The sequence below is a fragment of the Molothrus aeneus genome, chromosome 3 (genome assembly GCF_037042795.1).
Source record: "Molothrus aeneus isolate 106 chromosome 3, BPBGC_Maene_1.0, whole genome shotgun sequence".
Classification (NCBI taxonomy): domain Eukaryota; kingdom Metazoa; phylum Chordata; class Aves; order Passeriformes; family Icteridae; genus Molothrus; species Molothrus aeneus.
In genome coordinates, this window is record NC_089648.1 from 93,155,442 (window position 1) to 93,173,919 (window position 18,478).

At 42.1% G+C, this 18,478-nt stretch overlaps 1 protein-coding gene across 3 annotated transcripts in view; it reads right to left on the reverse strand.

Annotated features, from left to right (window-relative positions):
- MYO6 (myosin VI) overlaps window positions 1-8,937 on the reverse strand; it is a 103,410-nt gene extending 94,473 nt beyond the window's left edge. For all 3 annotated transcript variants that reach the window (XM_066547404.1, XM_066547403.1, XM_066547401.1), the window contains exon 1: window positions 8,859-8,937. The gene's annotated coding sequence lies outside the window, so the exon portion shown is untranslated. The remainder of the gene's footprint in view (window positions 1-8,858) is intronic.
- Window positions 8,938-18,478: the final 9,541 nt, after the last annotated feature.

Sequence of the window (18,478 nt, forward strand, 5' to 3'; positions counted from 1 at the left end):
CCCAAATTGCAAGGTCTCGTGGTCTTACACCCACAGCAGGCACACCCAGGGTCAGTGCCTGGACATGTACAGGGATCAGGCAGCACCTTAGGTTTGATCAGGGAAACATGGCTTCAAAGTCCTGCCCAGGCACGGTGGGAAGGGCAGCCCCCAGTGCTAACCTGTTTTGCACAAAAGCAGTCATTTTTCTTCTACTACAGTCTTGCTGGGGTCCCTTTGGTTCTCTCAGGTCCTCAGACTTTCCCACCTTAGCATCACCCTTCAGCCTTCATGTATTTCTTAGGAAGGAGCTCACCTCAAAATACTCCTCCTCTTCCCAGTAGTTTCCCGTTCCCCTGCTTCCACCTCCTCCCTTGGGCTAAAGCAGCAGTCACTCAGTAAACATGCCAGTGACATGAAGTGCCTTTTGTCTGCCCTCTTCTCTCCCAAAGGGATTTGTAAAGAGACCAGGATTAATACTAAAACAACTCATCTCAAACAGCTGTTAGGCTTTTTTTTAAACCATATAAATTTCCACTTCCATCCTATGTACTCAAGCAGTCAGTACTTATTACTCACTCAAAATCCCAAGCCTTTATTAAGCAAAAACAAACAAACAAAATATCAGGAAATACTATAATTTCATCTTTTTAAGGCATAAAAAAAAAACCAAACCAAACTCTTTCTAAAGAGATCAGTAACTGATCCCAGACTGTAACAAAAGCTCCAAAGGGCAATTTAAAAAAGCAGAAAGTCTATGAATGAACTTTATAAATTATAACCCTTGCCAAGCTGACTACTATGTGAACAGACACAGAATTCTGTGGCAACAGAAACAAAGAACCTAAACTCCAACAGCTGCTAAAATAAACTATTTTTAGTTCTAAGTTAAAAGAAATCTGATGTAATATTTCACAAAAATACATACATGTATGCAAAACTGGGAAAAGCTGCAAGGATTTAAACTGAAAGAATAATCTGTAAGAGTATATGGTCAACACATTATTTATGTTTGTCATCGCTGCTTTGGTGTTGAATAGGTATAATTTAGCACATAACCCAGAAATAGCCATAGCATTAGATGTCGTATCATCAAAAGACTGCACTTTCATTGATAATAGGAAAGATTCCTACAGCCACAAGAAAAGCAGCTACTTAGACCACTGAACTGTAAAAAAAGCATGTTCTGTGGGTGTTGACCTTTTGAGCAAGACATGACTTGTACAGCATGATAAAAGGCTAAGAAACTTCATGGCCAACATTCCTCTGCCTGGGTTAGTAAGAAATAATCTTTTTCCTTTGAAAGGATGTAGAACATTACAGCAAAACATAAGATCTAAAATTTGTTTCAGATTACCATCAGAATATGACATAAAAGGTATTTCAAAAAACATCCTTCCCCTAAACAAAGCTTAAAATTTGTTTTTGCATAAATGATCTAAAAAATACTGAGGTGTAAGACTTTTTCAAAACTCCATAGTGCATGTCCAAACACCCAAAGAGAAAAAATTTTAATAGAGGACATTCATGCAGTGAACCAAACACTATCTCAAGGTCCAAATAATCCGAGATTAATGTCTGACCATACTAATTTCAGGTGTTTGAGAAGATGCAAGAGTACTGTAATGGGATGACAACTGAAGACAGAGATCATCCCACCATCTGCAAAACTGCATGGGTGCAGTAGAAACAGGAGTGCTTTGTTCCCAACAACCCCAATTCAACACAATTATGACAGCCCACCTCTCCTGTTTCCCAAGAACTTTGAAATTTGAAGCAATGCTCTTAACCACAGCCAAAAGAAGATCAGCTAATAAAATCTGTAAAAACTATTAGAGGCTCTATTTTGGAAAAAAAATCAGAAGAGGAGGATTGACAGGCCCAGCAGTGCACTCATTGAAAAGCAAACCAACAAGTATGAGAGGAGAAACAGCATCATTCCTGGCATGTCCACATAAGTAACACCCCTTGCTGTACAGCAGAGAGATAGAAGCCACTGCAGAATGCCATTTGTGTACACAAGCACCTGCCATAAAGGCTGCCTGCATGAACACTGCCAAGGCTTTAAAGCAATCAGCAAACACTGAAAAAATAACTCCCTAGGAGCCTAGAAAATGAGACAAAGATTTAGATCACCAGTTTTCCTATCTTTGTAAAGGATCCCAGGTAACAAAAAGTGAAAAAACAAAAAAACAAAAAAAAAACCCAAAAAAAAACAAACAACAAAAAAAACCAAAACAAAACAAAAAGGCAAAAAACCCCCAAAAAATTACCACCCCCAAAACCACAAAATAAACTCATTCTCACCCCTAAAACATGCACTAAACCTAAGTGTTTTTATCTTTGCACAGTAATAAAAGTCCCTATTATCCTACAGCCCTTTGAAGTCCATGATCTTTTACAATCCTCTCCCATCCTACTCTATGACTCTGTCCTTGTATGTGACTCTGCCTGGGTGTCCCTGCCCACAGCAGGGTGTTGGAACTAGATCATATTTAGGTCCTGATTCTATGATTCTATTAAATTTCCCCACTAATACTCTTTATGTCTCTATTTCTGTTTGCAAAGGCCTCTGGAGGCATTTGTTTAACTTTTGTTAGAGGCAATGCAGGTTACACAGGTCTGAGACTGCAAAATAGGTTGCGGCTTCCTGAGAGAGGGTGAGCTGAACGACAGTGACTTATCACACCTCGTCTGCCTCCCCTCCTCTCTGCTGCTCTGCCTCTGCAGAGAGAAATGGAAATATGGATATGGATTTTCACGATATGGAAAAGAGAAAGGTGATGGGATTTGTTGCTTTCTGCAGAGCCAGGCATTTGCACTGGGGTGTGAAGGAGCCCATAACCATTCACACTGCTGGGAAGGGCAAGAAGATGCAACCATTGCTCCTTTCAGGGTCCAGCAGTCAATTACCTCAGCCCAACTGCTTACAAAACTGCAACCCAACAGAATTGTTAAAATTGAAGTCATCAAAAACGCTTGTCAGATTCTTCATTCCTGAATGCTCTGCTGCCTGTCCTGGAAACTTTGCAGTACATAAGCAAGGCCAACATCACAACAGCTTACTGCACATGGCTAAACCTTGAACTGGATGAGCAGCTACAGAGCATCCTGCCCCAAAACTCTCCAATGCCTCCCCTCAAACAAGCAGAGTGCCACGATAAGCAGGTTTGGTGTGCCTGCACACAGCGCTCACCCCGACAAAGCAAAAGGAGACACAGCAACACTGTCTCTCTTTGGCACAGAGGACTTGGTGAAAGAGTTTTATTGCTGTCAATCCCCTCACTAGACAGCAGCTGTGATGGACTGAACTTGAAGAAATCAGGAAAGAGCAAAGCACAGGTGTGAACTTGGAAGGGTGCCATCAGCTCACCACAGGCATGACCTCCTGCACAGAGCACACCTAGGGACTGGAGAAGGACATGCTGTCCTCCCACAGACAGCTTCTTCCTAAACATGGCTACTACAGTATCACCTTATAGCCAGGCTCCTTTGGATCTGGAACTCTGAGAATGTACCTGACACAAAAGCAAAACCTTGCTGACTGCATGGCAACAAAGACAATATAGCAGATGAGAGGGACGGAGCTCTGGACCATACAAATCCGAACTTGCTCAAAATGTAAAAAGCAACAATATTTCTGTGGCTTCAGCTCAGGCCTGAAGGATCCATAGAAACATTTAGATATAATTCAGAAGGTTGCTGATATTTTTGTGAAATACAGCCAGAGATCTTGCTAATATTGAAGAGATTTTTGTGAACAACTGGCTTTGGTAAATATTTTACTTTTTTTTTTTTTTTCCCTCCATGAATTTCAAATCTGTCCACTAAGTCTTGTTAATTACAAGGAAAACAAATTTGCTCATGAAACAATTATCCACTATGAAAATAATACTCTTAATTTGTCTGTGTAACTACCTTTGCAAAATAAATTCAGCATATGTTAAGAGATGTTGCTTTAAAAAAAAAGAAAAAATTTCTTTTATGATAAATAAAGCCATCTGTTGAACATTTACAAAACCAGGGTTCATTCAGACTTTCAGCTCAAGACTGAGAATTTCTCTTTAATTTCTCTGAGAGTAGATCAAGCCCTAAAAGATGCACATATGGATGTGATCACCCCAGTTCTGGTAGTGCTCATGGCACCTCTGTTTGGCACTGCCAGGACCTGATCCCAGTTTGGAGACTGGCCACATTCTGCACAGCAGCAGTGCTGCAAGCTGTGCATACAGAAAGTGAAGTTTAATTCCAGATGCCTCATGCATCTCTCGTTCCCTGGAGCAAGCAGAAACTGCCCTTTATCCACACACTTGCAGAGGAAGAAGAAGCATTCACAGTACAAGGAAGGCCCCTTGGCTTGGCAGAAGTGCTTCAGGAGTGACACAATGCCTGGGTATGACTGGCAGCACAGCCACAGCAGCCAGACACCAACCCACAGTTAACCAAGCGCTCATGCGTGCCCTGCTGCTGACAGTAGCTGCAATTTAGCTCACAGGGCTTACACATGCCTACAGGAGCTGTAGCCAGCAGGTTAAACGTCATCTGGCTGCAAGTCCCTTGGCAGCAGGAAGAAGTTAGGATTGTGTAGGTGCACCAAGGAGTCCCAAATCACCTTTTCAAGGCCAGGCTATGCTGTCCACAGATGACAACAGGCTTTGCCTTGGAGCTGCAGCGCCATGGCACTGTGGCCAAAGAGAGCCAGCCCTCCCCAGCCTCATCACCCTCTGCTCTGTTTCTGCACACAGCTCAACAACAACAACAAAACAAGAACTTGCTTTGCCCAAATCAGTTTTTTTGAATAGGTAGTCTAAGATGGTCACTTATCAAAAGACAGCTTTAGCATGCTTTCCCCAATAAAATACATAAATTAAATTTATATGGTAATTACTTACAGAAATCAGTCTACCAGAGACTAAAGTGTCCATGGATTTATCTGTCTTTTTCTTGACATCAGAGCCTTAGTAAAAACCATGAAGGCTGCTAATGCTTCTCATTCAGCTTTGCAAAATTGCTGGTTCTGTGGGTTTGTTTTTTTTTTGGGGGGGGGGAGGGAAGCATCCACAGCCATCAGTTCAAAAACTACAATTTTCTGTGTTCTTTATATTGATATAGTACAATCAATACTTCAGAAACACAAGTCACTCTCACTAGTATTTACTACAAACCTACAACAGTCAGTTATTCCAAGAAATAACAAAGTAGAAACTTAAATAGATAGCAAGCTATGCTAAAATGTTGCCATTTTAAAATGCCTTCTCATACTTTAAAAAGTGGATACAAAATGAGAGACATATGATAAATGACAATTTTTTTTTAAGTTAGGTATTTTGAAAGTCCTTTTTGAAAGTGTTTCAGACCAAACAGGCTGTAACACTAGGACACAAGTTATGAAGCCACACTCAGTATATTCTAGAGTAGATGATGAATACCTCAGGTTTTATCCCTCTGATTTTCCTGGTTTAAATCACAGTATGGTTGTACACCTACATTTCCTACAGTATTACAGGCTATACTCCTAAACCACAACATTTTGCTGCCAAATGCAGTAGTTTGCCTCAACACTAATTATTTTAAAACCAAATGCCTTAAGCTGTAACATGAGATGACCAGCAACTGAAAGATTATAGGACTTTATCAGAGAAACTGTTCATCTTTTGAGGACTGAAATTACTTTTTTCTACGTAAACTCAAGCCCAAATACAGACAGCACCTGAAGAAATCATCAAGCTCAAGCCCCTGCATGCGAACAAGTAAAACAGTTTTGAGGAGTGTTTTTAATATATCCTTAACACAAATACTATTTGACTTTCAAAAACCTTTGCAGAAATGAGATTGCACAACCTTACTTTCTTTCAGTTTTCCCTAAGGCATAACAGATTTTAAGAATTTCATCAAGTCTTTAGTGCAAACTAGTTTCATCTTTTTTGATAAAGTCACTGACAGAGGAACACAAACCACTTCTCACTAATTTTAATACTCTAACATCTTGTTGTTCCCTCATCTCTTTCTGCTGGAAATGAGCTTGTCTAGCTTTGTGGAACACACTTTCCAAACACACATATTCTTTGCATATCTGTTTTCCAAAACCTTCCTAAGCCGTGACCATTTCTGGTAGATGGACACATTTGATTTTATCTTTCTTAACAGACTGTGGCCAAAACTGGACACATTATTCTATTAACTTAAGCTGCACTAGTATGAAAAGCTAAATGCTGAACTTCAACAGTACTGCATCCCTGTGCTTCTTGTGATCCCACATAACCCTCAGATCTGCTTCCATGGTGCTGCTGCCAAGTCGACTTTACCCATCTGCATTATGGGATCTTCTTCCTGAAAATAGTATCTTGTACTCAAATACTGCCTTCGAACTTATCAGAAACCTCTGTCCTCCAAAGCAAAGCATGAAAAACACAGCCCGAAAGCCCTACCCACTCTCCTTCATATTTTGTGCTAATTCTGTTGATCAAAGATATCCATGTCAACAAGTACAAAGGTGCCAGAACTGCCCCCAGCACCACTTAAACCGATGTTTGATGGTGACTCATAATCATTTCCTAAGAATTATCACTTAGAGTTGTTATCTCTGTACCTGGTCCCTTTGGTTCAGCTGTTCTCAAAAACTTACTTCAGTTGAACAATTTTCCTAAGAGCAGCCCTACTGGGTCAGACAGCAGGTCTGTTGTCTGCACTATGTCAATGCCTGAAATTAATATAAAAATTTCATAAATAATTGACAGTACTTTCCCAGTCTATTGTCCCAGCTCTGAGCTCAGCTTGGTGACTCCCTGAGCTACTTCAGGTATGCCACACAAGTCAGCCTTAGTGTGTTTTTCTTCCATGAATTTGTCCAGCTGCTTTTCAAGTCCCTGTAAACTTTCAATATCCACATGCTTCAGAAGGATTTCCAAAGCTTAACTTACCACACATTGGGTCAAAACCAAAACCACATCCCTTTTGTTCATTTTGAACCTGCCAGCTTAATCATATGCTTTCACATTTTGTTCTGATAAAAAGTTAGTCCCTACTCAACTTTGCCGCATCATTCATAAGACTGTCAAAATTTCTAAAACCTGAAATCTTTCCTCAGACCGGTGTTATCAAATACCACAAAAATACAAAGGTTAGACTGGGTCACAAAGCCTTCTCCACCCTGGCAGACCAGGCACAAGGAAGCACTATTTCACCTTCCTTATGAGAACATTATTGTTAATGGGTCAAAATACTGACCCATTATCAAAACAAAGGCACATGGCAATGCCGGAGGCTGCAGGACACAGTACTTAGTGCAGATTATAGAGGAATGCCCCCTCTGACTAGAAATAATGGGGGTGGGGAAATTAGTTCAACTTAGAATTTCTGCAAACTAATATTGACATGGTTGTAATTCAGAAAGCTATTCAGCCTCGCAGGAAAGTTTACTGCCTTTATGTTTGCATTGCTGGCTTTGTAGTTTTACAGTCAAAGGCATAACTGTGCCTTCACTAAATAGTTTATTAACTGAGACACATTAAAAACCCATCCACTAAAAACAGTGTCAAGCTAAATCTTAATTTCTACGTTATTAAAAGCAACATCACAAGGGTTTGGAACTTGTGCTCTGATAATTCTGATATTTACTCTCCCACCTCAATAACACTGAGATCTCTTGCAGTTATTTTATAAACCATACATTTAAAAGTTAACTTGTGTGTTAGAAGTTTTATTGCATTTAAACAAATAGTGCAAGAGATTTGCTTACACTTTTAAGTTTTCAAAATTAACATTTTAAAAACTAAAATATTTCTGGTTTTGTTAGGCTTTTCTTTTCCACTAAAAAATAAAGTTTAAAAGCACAGATGACATTTAGCTCACGAGTTCATCTCCACCCTGTTAATTTGTCACACTTGCAACAGAAGGAAGGCTCAGTGCCGTGGCCAACCTTTGTACTCGGGCGGCTGTGAACGCAGTCCATAGGCCGCCCGCAGCCCGGCGATGCCCACTGAACTGTACGGAATCAGGTGGCCTCAAAGGTCTGTTCCCTCCGGGAGCACCACAGGGCGCAAGTCACGACATCCTGCTTCCCTGCACCTTTGTAACACAGGGCTGGCAGTCAGCAGTGTTCGCTGAAACAACAGATAACAACCATCCTTTTACAGAACCTAACTATTAGTTCAGCTACCTCCATCCTACAGGCCTTGGTGGCATTTACGAGTTGAGAACCTGAGAGCCAAGTATTAGACAAGCACCAGCAGTATATTTGCTGCACTGCAAGTTGTATTCTACACCATTAAGGAGACGAATCCTTCTAAGCTTTCCTATTCAGTAATGGATGCAAGTTACAGAAATGGGGTATTGGTTTTTAGTTGTACATCACAGTGACACACGCTGCTCTCCAAACCGCAGCCTGCAAAAGTACTTCAAGCAGAAATACTCCAGAAGACTTTTTTCCACTGAACTACCAGTCGTATTGTGTCCAGCCGGTAAAGGCTATACAAATTTTATTTTCTCTTACAAGAACAATCCCACCAGCACAGAAATGTTTCTGAAGCAAGGAGGGGAGCTGAGCTGTAACTCCGCAGGGATGGAATTTCACAGAGGATGATACTAAAAAAAACCCAAACAAGCCCACAAAGGAAAGAATTTCCATGACAATTTAAGGAAGTCAAGCACAGTCCAGAGGGATTCTAAGCTCCGGCTCCGGCAGGTCGGTCCCGCGGTGCGCTGGCCGGAGCGCTGCCCCGCGAGGGCCCGGCCCTTGCCTCGCCTGCCCCGACCGCACCTGCCCGGGCGAGAGGGGCAGCGGGGGCAGCCGAGGGGCAGCGCCAAAGCCGGGCCGGAGGGCCAGCGCCTCCCGCCGGGGGTAGGAGGGGGCGGCGGAGGCCGAGAGGCCGCGTCCTTACCTGCTGATGGAGGTGGTGCTGCTGCGCTCGGCGCCCCGCTCGCTGCCAGCCCTGCTGCTGCTGCTGCTCCTGCTGCTGCCGCCGCCGCTGCTGCGCTGCTCTGCGCCGCCCCCGCCGCCCGGCACGGCCCGGCCCGGCCCGGGACGTCACCGCCACAGGGCCGGCCGGGGGCGGGGGCAGCGCCGGCGGGGCGGTGGCGGCCGGGGAGGCCGGCCCGGCCTTCTCCCCGCGCTGGGCTTGCCGGGCCGGGGCTCCCGGCCCCGCGGCGCCCCTCGGGCGTACCGGGCCCGCAGCCCGCGCCCTCCACGGCAGAGGTGGTGCTGAGGGGCTGGCCCCTGGTTATTTTGTGTGTGTTGGGTCTCTTTCTTTGTTTTTTACCGACGCGGTTACATAAAGGGTCGTTTTGGTAGCTTTGTCTTTACTGACCATCGCCCCACAAAGAAAGGCGCCGAGCAGGTGGCGGCTCTGCTGCTGTGCAAACCTTGGGAGTCAGAGGCTGTTTCAGCCCGGCTCCTCTCGCAGGCTCGCCCTGGCCCTGTGCTGTCCCTGCCGTGTCCCCAGGGTGCTGCCTTGGCGGGTGTTACAGGGCTGGGAGCAGCCATGGTCACACCCGCTGAACAGCAGGACAGCTTGGCCTGCCCCAGCCCTGTGCCCCTGAGCTCCTGCGAGGCAGCCCGGGCCAGCCTGGGCTCTGCGGGATTGCCCTGGCGTGCCCCTCGCCCAGCCCTTCGTCTCCGCGGCTGCTGCGCTGCTGAGACTCGGGCAGAGCGGCCCGGCTGGGCGGCATTGCATCATGCCCAGCCAGGGTGTCACACCGCCGGTGCTACTCAGAGCCACCCCTCCCGTGCCGCAGCTCTGGGTCACCTCCCTGTCCCTTGGCTTTACCACGATTCATTCCTGGCGTCGCCAGCTGGTTTGTCAGCTTTCCCATAGCACCGTGCTTCTCTCCCCACAATAGTTCATGAGCAGCACAATGACCCCGACTGTACGTGCAAACCCTCCTTGTTCTCCACCTGATGGTTTGTTCATAGGTCTTTTGCTGACAAAGGGAAACAAACTAGTTAATGCTTTAAAATCTTGTGTTTTTCCTTGATTTTGCAGCCCTAGCTACCTTTCTTTAAGCAGGGTGTGTTTCATGGCATCCTTTTCGAGTGTTTGGACAACACCAGGGACATTGTGAGTATAGCCACTAGCTCATAAATAATTTACATCAATTCCTTCAAGCCATAGCTGTCCAGTAGATATGATTGTCATAACAATGCCTTGGCCTCTTTTAGAGGATAAAGAGAAATCCCAGGGGCTCCTTTAGGGGGAACCTAGAGAAACTCAGGGGGTTCTGTCAAGGATCAGAGTGGATGTAACCATGGAAGGAAAACGGCAGTGCATTAGGCGCATGAGTAATCCTGCATCCTGGGCAGAGCACGGGTGGAGTTCAATCCTGTGTCCAGATTAACATTCCTACAACTCCTAAAATGTGCTGTGGACTTGTTTTGGTCTTTAAAACATTCCACTTGCCTGCAAAGTGGCAAGGTGAATTTGATGGTTGCATCTTCTCTTGACATAATTTAGAATGTTTGACAATTTGGACGATCAAAACATTGTATAACTTCTAGAGTGCGGAAGCTTGTCTTTGGCATTACCTTTCAGTACTTTGTACAGTCAGCCTTACTTTTATTTGTAAAAGAGAGATAAGGATAACTGTTATCTGGGGAAAAAAAGAAGTGAATGGACCAGTAAGTGAAAATGTAAATTTGGTGACTGGCTAAAACCACCTCTGTTAGAAAAACAGGATGTAATGTCAGGAAACCATCAACAAAATACTTCCAGTGTAAACAATCCAAGCAGTGCTGAGCACTATCTTACCCTCTGATGTCCCTCTCCCTCAACAGAAGAAGCATGTCTCTACTTTCTCCCCTCTTTTCTCCCTGGGAAATTTAAAAATAACCCAAGACACAGCAACATCTGTTCTGTGAATCTTCAGGGAAAATACAGGAAGACTCACAAGTGAAATCGGAGTGCAAGAACTTCAAACTAAGCAAAGAAGGGGGGGAAAGTGGAAAGAGAAAATAAAGCAAAATATGTTTTGATGTAAAAAAACTGTACCCATTGCCTGTATGTAAGGAGCATTTCCAGTTTCATTCCTTGGAAAATTGGATGAACATCTGTAATTTCAGTCTAACAGAGACCTTTCAGAACACCAGGAACAGCGCAGATGGGTTGGAGCTGCCAAACAGTCTTTGTTTAATAGCTGTATAAGGAGCAGATGCAGCTTGGGGCTCGGAGGGAGGGCAGAGTGCCTTTAGCATCACCCTGTTCCTCCCACACCTCGGTGCACCAGGCAGGGCAAACAGCAGTGGAGGAGGCTCCACTGCCAAGTGTAACTCACAGAGGTGGTGTGTCAGTGCTGCTGAACTCGGGGCAGGCTCACACTGTACACACCAGAGCAAGAGGGTGTCTTGTGAGGAACCAGAGCTATGAAAGCACCATCTTCAATGTGCAAACTCCATATTCTGGATTGCCTACCAGGAATTCCACAAGCATTCCAAAGGCAGAAAGATCAACAATACAAGGCAGCAGGACATTTTTATGTTTGACATGCACATGCACCTCTTGTAGCCCTGCTGCAAAGAACTGACAATATCTCACATGTCCAAGGTGTCTTCATTCACCCAGATATTAAAATGAAACATTTTAATATGAATGAAACATTTTAATATGAATCCAGGCTGTTGTGGATAGTAAATAGCATTTGCCATATATTTTTTTAAAAGATGTGTTATTGTAGGAACCACCATATTTTGTCAGAGCTATTGAATGGTAGTCTGGAAGAATGAGCAGGTAAAGGACCCTGAATGATTTCTCAGAAAACCCTGAGAGGATATTACATGTGTTTTCATTTCAAATAATGTTATACAATGTCCTACTTAAATTTCAATGAAAGTGAATTCTTGTGTATAACTCAGTAGATCGAACTTTAGACTATTCAATATAAATAGGAAACGGTAAAGGCTCTCATACTTGCATTAAAAGTTTCACTCCTGAGAGGGTTGTTCTTAAGTGTTTAGTATCATGACTGCTCAGTTTCTCTCCCCACACTTTATGATGAAAAATTAAATGCAAAAATCCGGTTTGACATTGATTTCAAGCCTTTACTGTATGCTTCTTTCCAGGTGGAATGCTTGTGTTTGAATCATGTTGATATTAGCTAGCATTCCCTAGAATCCCTAGTAGATTCCAAATAGCTACAACTGTTTTACACATCACAGGTAATGGGTAAAGTTCTGCCTGTAAAAATGTCCACGGGCACTGACTTAAGTCACAGCTGATGACTTAATGTGAGCCCAGAAGTTCATTTGCTTTACACTGTTTTGTTGGCATACTCTAAGTGTACATGTGTGATGTAATGACAATGTATCTGTGTAATGTGGTCACGGTAAAACACCTCACAGCTTGCCAGCAGCAACTCTTGGCATTTCCTAACAGCTGAGTATTCTGATTTAGCACTTAGATACTCCCCAAAAATTATTTTATAGTTTTACAGTCAGTTTCTGATAAAAACTAAAGTCACTGGTTATAGAACAATGGTTATAGAACAGTTTTGGACTTACCGATGCAGGGTTTGCAAATGTGGCTACTGAAGCTGCCAGCACAATTTATCTATTATTTGTCTGGATAAAGAATAGCTTGTTCATACATTTGCAAAAGAACCTTTCTAACTTGGCTCAAGGTTGAGCAGCTTATGTTCAGAGAAAGAACAAGAAAATTTGCTGGGATTTTAGCAGTAGTAGATGACGTTCCTTCCAGGATCAATCTTTGGTTTCTTTCCAAGCAGGCTTACTCTAGATAAGCACCATTCATTTCCTTATCATGTAAATTATTTACTGGAAATAAATGTGTAAATCTTATTTTATCTGCTCCTTTTTACTTAATGTTATGTGCACATACATAATTCTCCAATTTTGACAGTAGTGAAATGATCCTTTTTTTTTCCTCTTTCTGGCACAGTTTACATAAACATCTATTTTGACTACGCCTGAATATTTTTTAATATTCTAACTTTTCCACAGGCCTTCTGTATTTCAATTGCTTCATACAAGTTACAAAAAATTTTAGACATTATATTTTAAGGTAAGGGTTCCTATTTAAAGTCTTCCTGTTTCATTTCAATTTGTGAGTAGTTTTTTCTTTGACAATGTGTTAGTTTAGGAAGATTGATGGTTTTGCATTTTCACCCCTTGCAATGTGTGACTGGTTTCTGAAGCTGTTTTTTGACTGAGAGTAAGTCTCTTGGACTGGCCCCATTTTTCAATTTCCTCTTCTTAAAGGATAATTCAATTAAGCAAATAGATTATTTTGAATTGTGGGTAGCTCCAGAGAACAAGGCTTGCATAAATTATAGCATGAAAGGAGGTAAGGGGAATCCCTGACTTGTGAACTTGCAATCCTTCAGAAGTCCACTGCTTTTTGTTTTACTTTTGTGAGTGAATCCATTCTATAAACACAAATGGTGAGGACAGGAAAATGAGATTACAGTATCCTAGGGTAGCTGGACAATATTCCTGGAGTCATCCCAGTGTTTGAAGACAGATGGATTCCATTCCTGGTAGAACACGCCCCATGTCCCTGGGGAAAGAATTTTCTTTTGTTTCTGCTGAGCCTTCTCTTTGGCAAAGATATCATAGGCCCACTCTCATACATATTTAAAAGGAGAATGGGCCCCACTGGTTTAGATACATCATCTGGAGGACAGGGAGGAGCTCTAGTGTAGGAAAGGGAACCCAGGAAAAGCAACTCAGATGACACACAATAGCAATTACCACAGAGTTGGCTTTTCTCAATTTTAGCTTCCTGCCCCCACTCCCCCTTGATGCACTCTGTGATCACCTACATGGAATTCCTTTTTGGTGATGAACAGCAGCTGCCAATAAAATAACCACAGGCTCAGCTGAAAAACAAAAGTAGCCTGCAGTAAATAGGTGACCTGTAGATGTCAGGAATAGGGCTGTCCTTCCTTCATGGAGCAGGGGCTACTCACCTGCAGTTAAATGAACTTCAGTGTGGATTCAGTACTGAGATCAGGGTACTGACAGCTTCTCACACTTCTTAGCAAAGGGAATTCTGTGGGGTTACTAACTAATTTGTAAATCTTTCTGTAAAAGCCACTGTTCATCTAGTGTGTTCCTGAACAATTATGGCCTGTTAAACATACCTTGAAGACTTTTTTTCCATCCCATTTCAGACTGTTCATTTTAGGCATTTTTAGCTTTAGTTTTTGAGCTAGTTTTTGGAAAGAAGAGATTAAGAGGAATAAGTAATCCCCTTGAAATTCTTACACACCTTTGGGCAGGGACCAGAGGAGGTCTGGCAATAACCTAATTCACAAAATATGGGGGTCCAGCTGTAGCTCTCCTAAGCTTCATATTGATGTAAGAAGCAAGAAAAGAAAAAAATATGCATGAGAAAAATGCTGAAAAGGAAGATTGTTAATGCTACTAAGGTAGGAATGCAAAGCTCTTGTAGACACCACCCTCCTGTCTAGCCTTCACTTATCACTGTAGGGTTATTATACAGAACAGAGAGAGTTTAATTTACATTGCTTGTTGAATAAATCCACTCTCAAAGATGTGAACTCTGTTGATGCTATCCATCTGGGCAAACCACTTAACAAGCTTGCTGGGGGAGCCCTGATTACTGTATGAAGGAATAATACACTTTTGCCAGAAAAATAGGCTGCCAAAGCAGTACATTGTTTCAGCTCTCTCTATTCCTTTGCAGCACAGTTACACATGCACTTGAATGGTACCAAAAGCACAGACAGACTCAAGTTGCTTCCCCATACCCTTCCCATATGTAGAATAACTAGGTTATCTAACCCTCACCCTGAGTGCTTTCCTGGTGGTGAGCAGCCCTTGAACTGGATTTTACACCCACACTTAAATTCCACCACCAGCTCTTCAACCCCTTGTGGTAGGACTAAGTGCAAGATAAGGCAAACTTCACTGAGAAGTTAAACACTCACTGTAGCATGACGTTCTCTCCTGGCATGCTTATTTGGCCCAGAGAGTGCCAAATTGTCCAGTTCTGACTTGGTTACTAAATGTGCCAATAATCTGGACCCCCTATCTGTTCACAAACAGTTCCAGGAATTGCACCACTACTCAAATTATTGCCGAAAAATAGCAGGTATCAAAACCTGCTGCATTTTGCTTTCAGTTGCTTATATTACCTTCACTAACCTTTGGCTGCCCAGTTTAAACTTTTCCAAATTAGGTATTTGCTGCAAATTGAATGCTAGCTAAAATGCTTCTACTCACTTAGTTAAAGAATAGTAACATGGTTTGTATTTTCTAATAAAGTTGTCCAGAGACTTGTAGCATAGTTTTAAATTTGGCAAGCAGGTTGTGTTTTATGCCAAAGCTGTGCCTTTTGCCAACAGTCTTGAAAGATAACCAGATTTTGTGAAGATGTGAACTTCTCATAAGCATCAGATGTGGCCTGGCCTTGTCCCCTGTATCTTCATTCTCAGAACAGCACACCTGGAACTGCAGCACTCCTGCAGCAGCAGTGCCTGGTACTTCCTCTGCAGCATCAGCCCCAGGTTTGTCACACCAAGTGCAGGAACTCAGAGCACACTCACAGAATTACAGAGTGGCTGGGGTTGGAAGGGACCTCTGGAGGTTACCTGGTGCCATCCCCTGCTCAAACAGGGACCCTTAGAGCCAGCTGCCCAGGACCATGTCAGACAGCTTCTGAGTATCTCAAGGATGGAGATTCCACAGCCTCTTGAGGCAACCCATGCCAGTGCTTGGTCACCTTCAGGGTAAAAAAGTGTTTCCTGATGCTCAGAGAAAACCTTTTCTGTTTCAGTTTGTGTCCATTGCCTCTGGTCAGTTTGTTACCAGCCTCCAACTAGATACTGTACCATAGATCACACCTCCAGGTTCAGAAATACAGCCCTTAATACATCTCACTGTCTGCTCACCCAGCCCATACTTCCTCAGCTTCTCTGCTGCTGAAGTTGGCAACACAGGATCACAGAGGGAAAAAGAAAGGTATCAGTGGCCTTTTTTCTAGAGTGTAGATAGAAGAACAGAGCTTAGAGACATGATAAAAGATTAACAGATGTAAGAGCCAAGAGAGACTGGGAGGAGAACCAGTATACAAGGGATCTCACCAGGGGTTTGGAAGGAGGGAAAACAGCAAGGGACAAGTGATGCTTGGGTAAAATCTGTAAAAACCACCAAAACAAGTTCTCCCCTCATATGTTTTCATCTAGGTAAGCAGGAAAATGACAACACACTATGACTGCTTATGGAGAAACAAAAATGAGAACTGTAGCATTAGTTCTAGGAGTGACCATCATATACTGACAATGGAAGTCAGAAAAACCAAAGTGTGCACAATACAAAACACACATTAAATAAGGCAAACATAAGCACTAAGAAGATAGAAAGCATCCAAAAATTTTCAGACTGTATAAGGAGTCGTAATTTACTCCCCTTCTATGATCACACTTTCTTCAGATCCTACTTCTTGCCAGAGATGCTAAGTCTGTCAGGGAACTTAACAGTGTTTAGGGAACTTCAAATTTCACAGTAAAGACAACTATGAGCTGTATGATTCATATTGTTAATGAGAATGCTATTTAAAAAAAAGTATCACTTTTTAAATCATCTTAAGCAACGGTTTTCAAGAGCACATGACCTATGGCTATAGGAAAATTATCCATTTGGCAAGTTACTTACAAATCATTAGCTACATCCTTATTTTCAGGTGCCCAATTTGAGATGTTTAGGGTCAGATTTACCAGAGTTTCCAAACCCAGAGCAATCAAACAACAGCTCTATACAAATACAGTTGAAAGCACTTCACCGTGTAAAGAACAGAGCAAGAAACTGGAAGACAGAATTAAACACTTTCTTCAATGTTGGCTTCAGATAAATCTCAAGTCAATAGAATTTCAGTCTAAGCAAACAGTTCTAACCACAAAACTGGTTTCTCTCAAGTAGCTAAGTAAACAGCAAGCATCCTTCTAAGCTTACTTTTCAATGCTCACAAGTGAGAGTAGCTGAAGCATAAATTTCAGCAGTTTAGAACAATTTAGCTTAGTTAAACTAAAATGCTTTTAACATCTTTCCCTGAACTACAGCACTTGCAATATGGAGATAATGATATGGAGCAACTCTGACTGGACAAAATAAGAGCGAAGCCAAGTTCACCCACCTAGCATCTTACTGGCCTGAAAAAAATTTCAAGAAACTATTTGAATTCAACAACGTCCCAAGGAAATAGGGAACTTCCACTGACTCCACAAACTTACTTGCTTTACACAGACAACCAAGACACAGGGATGCAAGTGAGAAAGCAAGCTAGAAATCAGGCTAACTATACAGCATTCAAGTTCATTAACCATGTATGAAAAATGGAGAATAACAGAGCAGAATGAAAAAACTCACAAAAAGACTGTACAGTAAGGTGTAGAGCCAAAAATGAGGTAATAAATTCATCCACAGAACACTGTCCTTGCAAAACAAAGACCTGGCTTCCACAGAAGGAAAAAAAATTAAAAAGCTCTATGACTTTTTAATTAAATATTGCATCATAAGCTGTCCATACAAACACATTCAACATATTGTTACAGACATTTGCTTAAAAATGCCTTCTTGAATCTTGAAAACTAAACATTCATTTGCAGTACAAATTTTGTTTGAAGGCTAGAAATCTCAGTGGTTTTATAGGATGGGAGGAAGCTGTGCAACTTCTCACGGCCTTTTAATGCCCTTTTGTAACATGGAGATATTATTGCAATATTGTTTACAAAGCAGTTTAAGTTTCAGGACTGAGGAACATTTAAGTAAAAAGCATACTCCATTTGTTTGTATTCCAGTACAATTTATGACCTATCTAGTGCCATTTTCTGTGAGAAACATGCCATCTCATAATAGTGCTCTTTTGGAGTTAGCCTGACTTTTTTGTATGACAGAATTGGCACACTATCTGCCATACTACTGATGTATAATATGAAATAAATTTCCTGGCTTGAACATGCAAATATGAAGCTCTCTAGAACTAAAATAATTATTATTTTCCCTCTGCTACATAAACAGTGCATTCATCAAGGTCAGGTTGGATGGGTCTCTGAGCTGGTCTAGAGGGAGGTGTCCTTGTGCACAGCAGCCAAGTTGGAACTAGATGATTTTTAAGGTGCCTTCCAACCCAAACCATTCTATGACCCTAAATCTTTAGATCCTAGAAACTTGATATTCCAAACAGAAGAATTCCTGAGAGTTCCTAGAATTAATGTCATAGGTTTGGTCCAATGTATAATAATGTCCCTGTCCAGGCTACCACTGCATTTCTAACATATACATAAAAATATGGAAAACAGGATAGTTTTTCAAAATTTAAGTTAGGAAGGAGAAGCCTGATGTAAACAGGCACTCTCACAGAGCTTGTTTTAAACAGTTACATCTGGAAGACAATGGGGTAGAGGTTTGCTAACAGTTTGCAAACTACTGCTGTGAGACGACATTGGTATCTTCAGTTATAGTATATGTAGTTGACATCAGTAAATGTACAAAAGTAAACTAAGTTCCTAAACTTAGAATACAGTTCTAAAC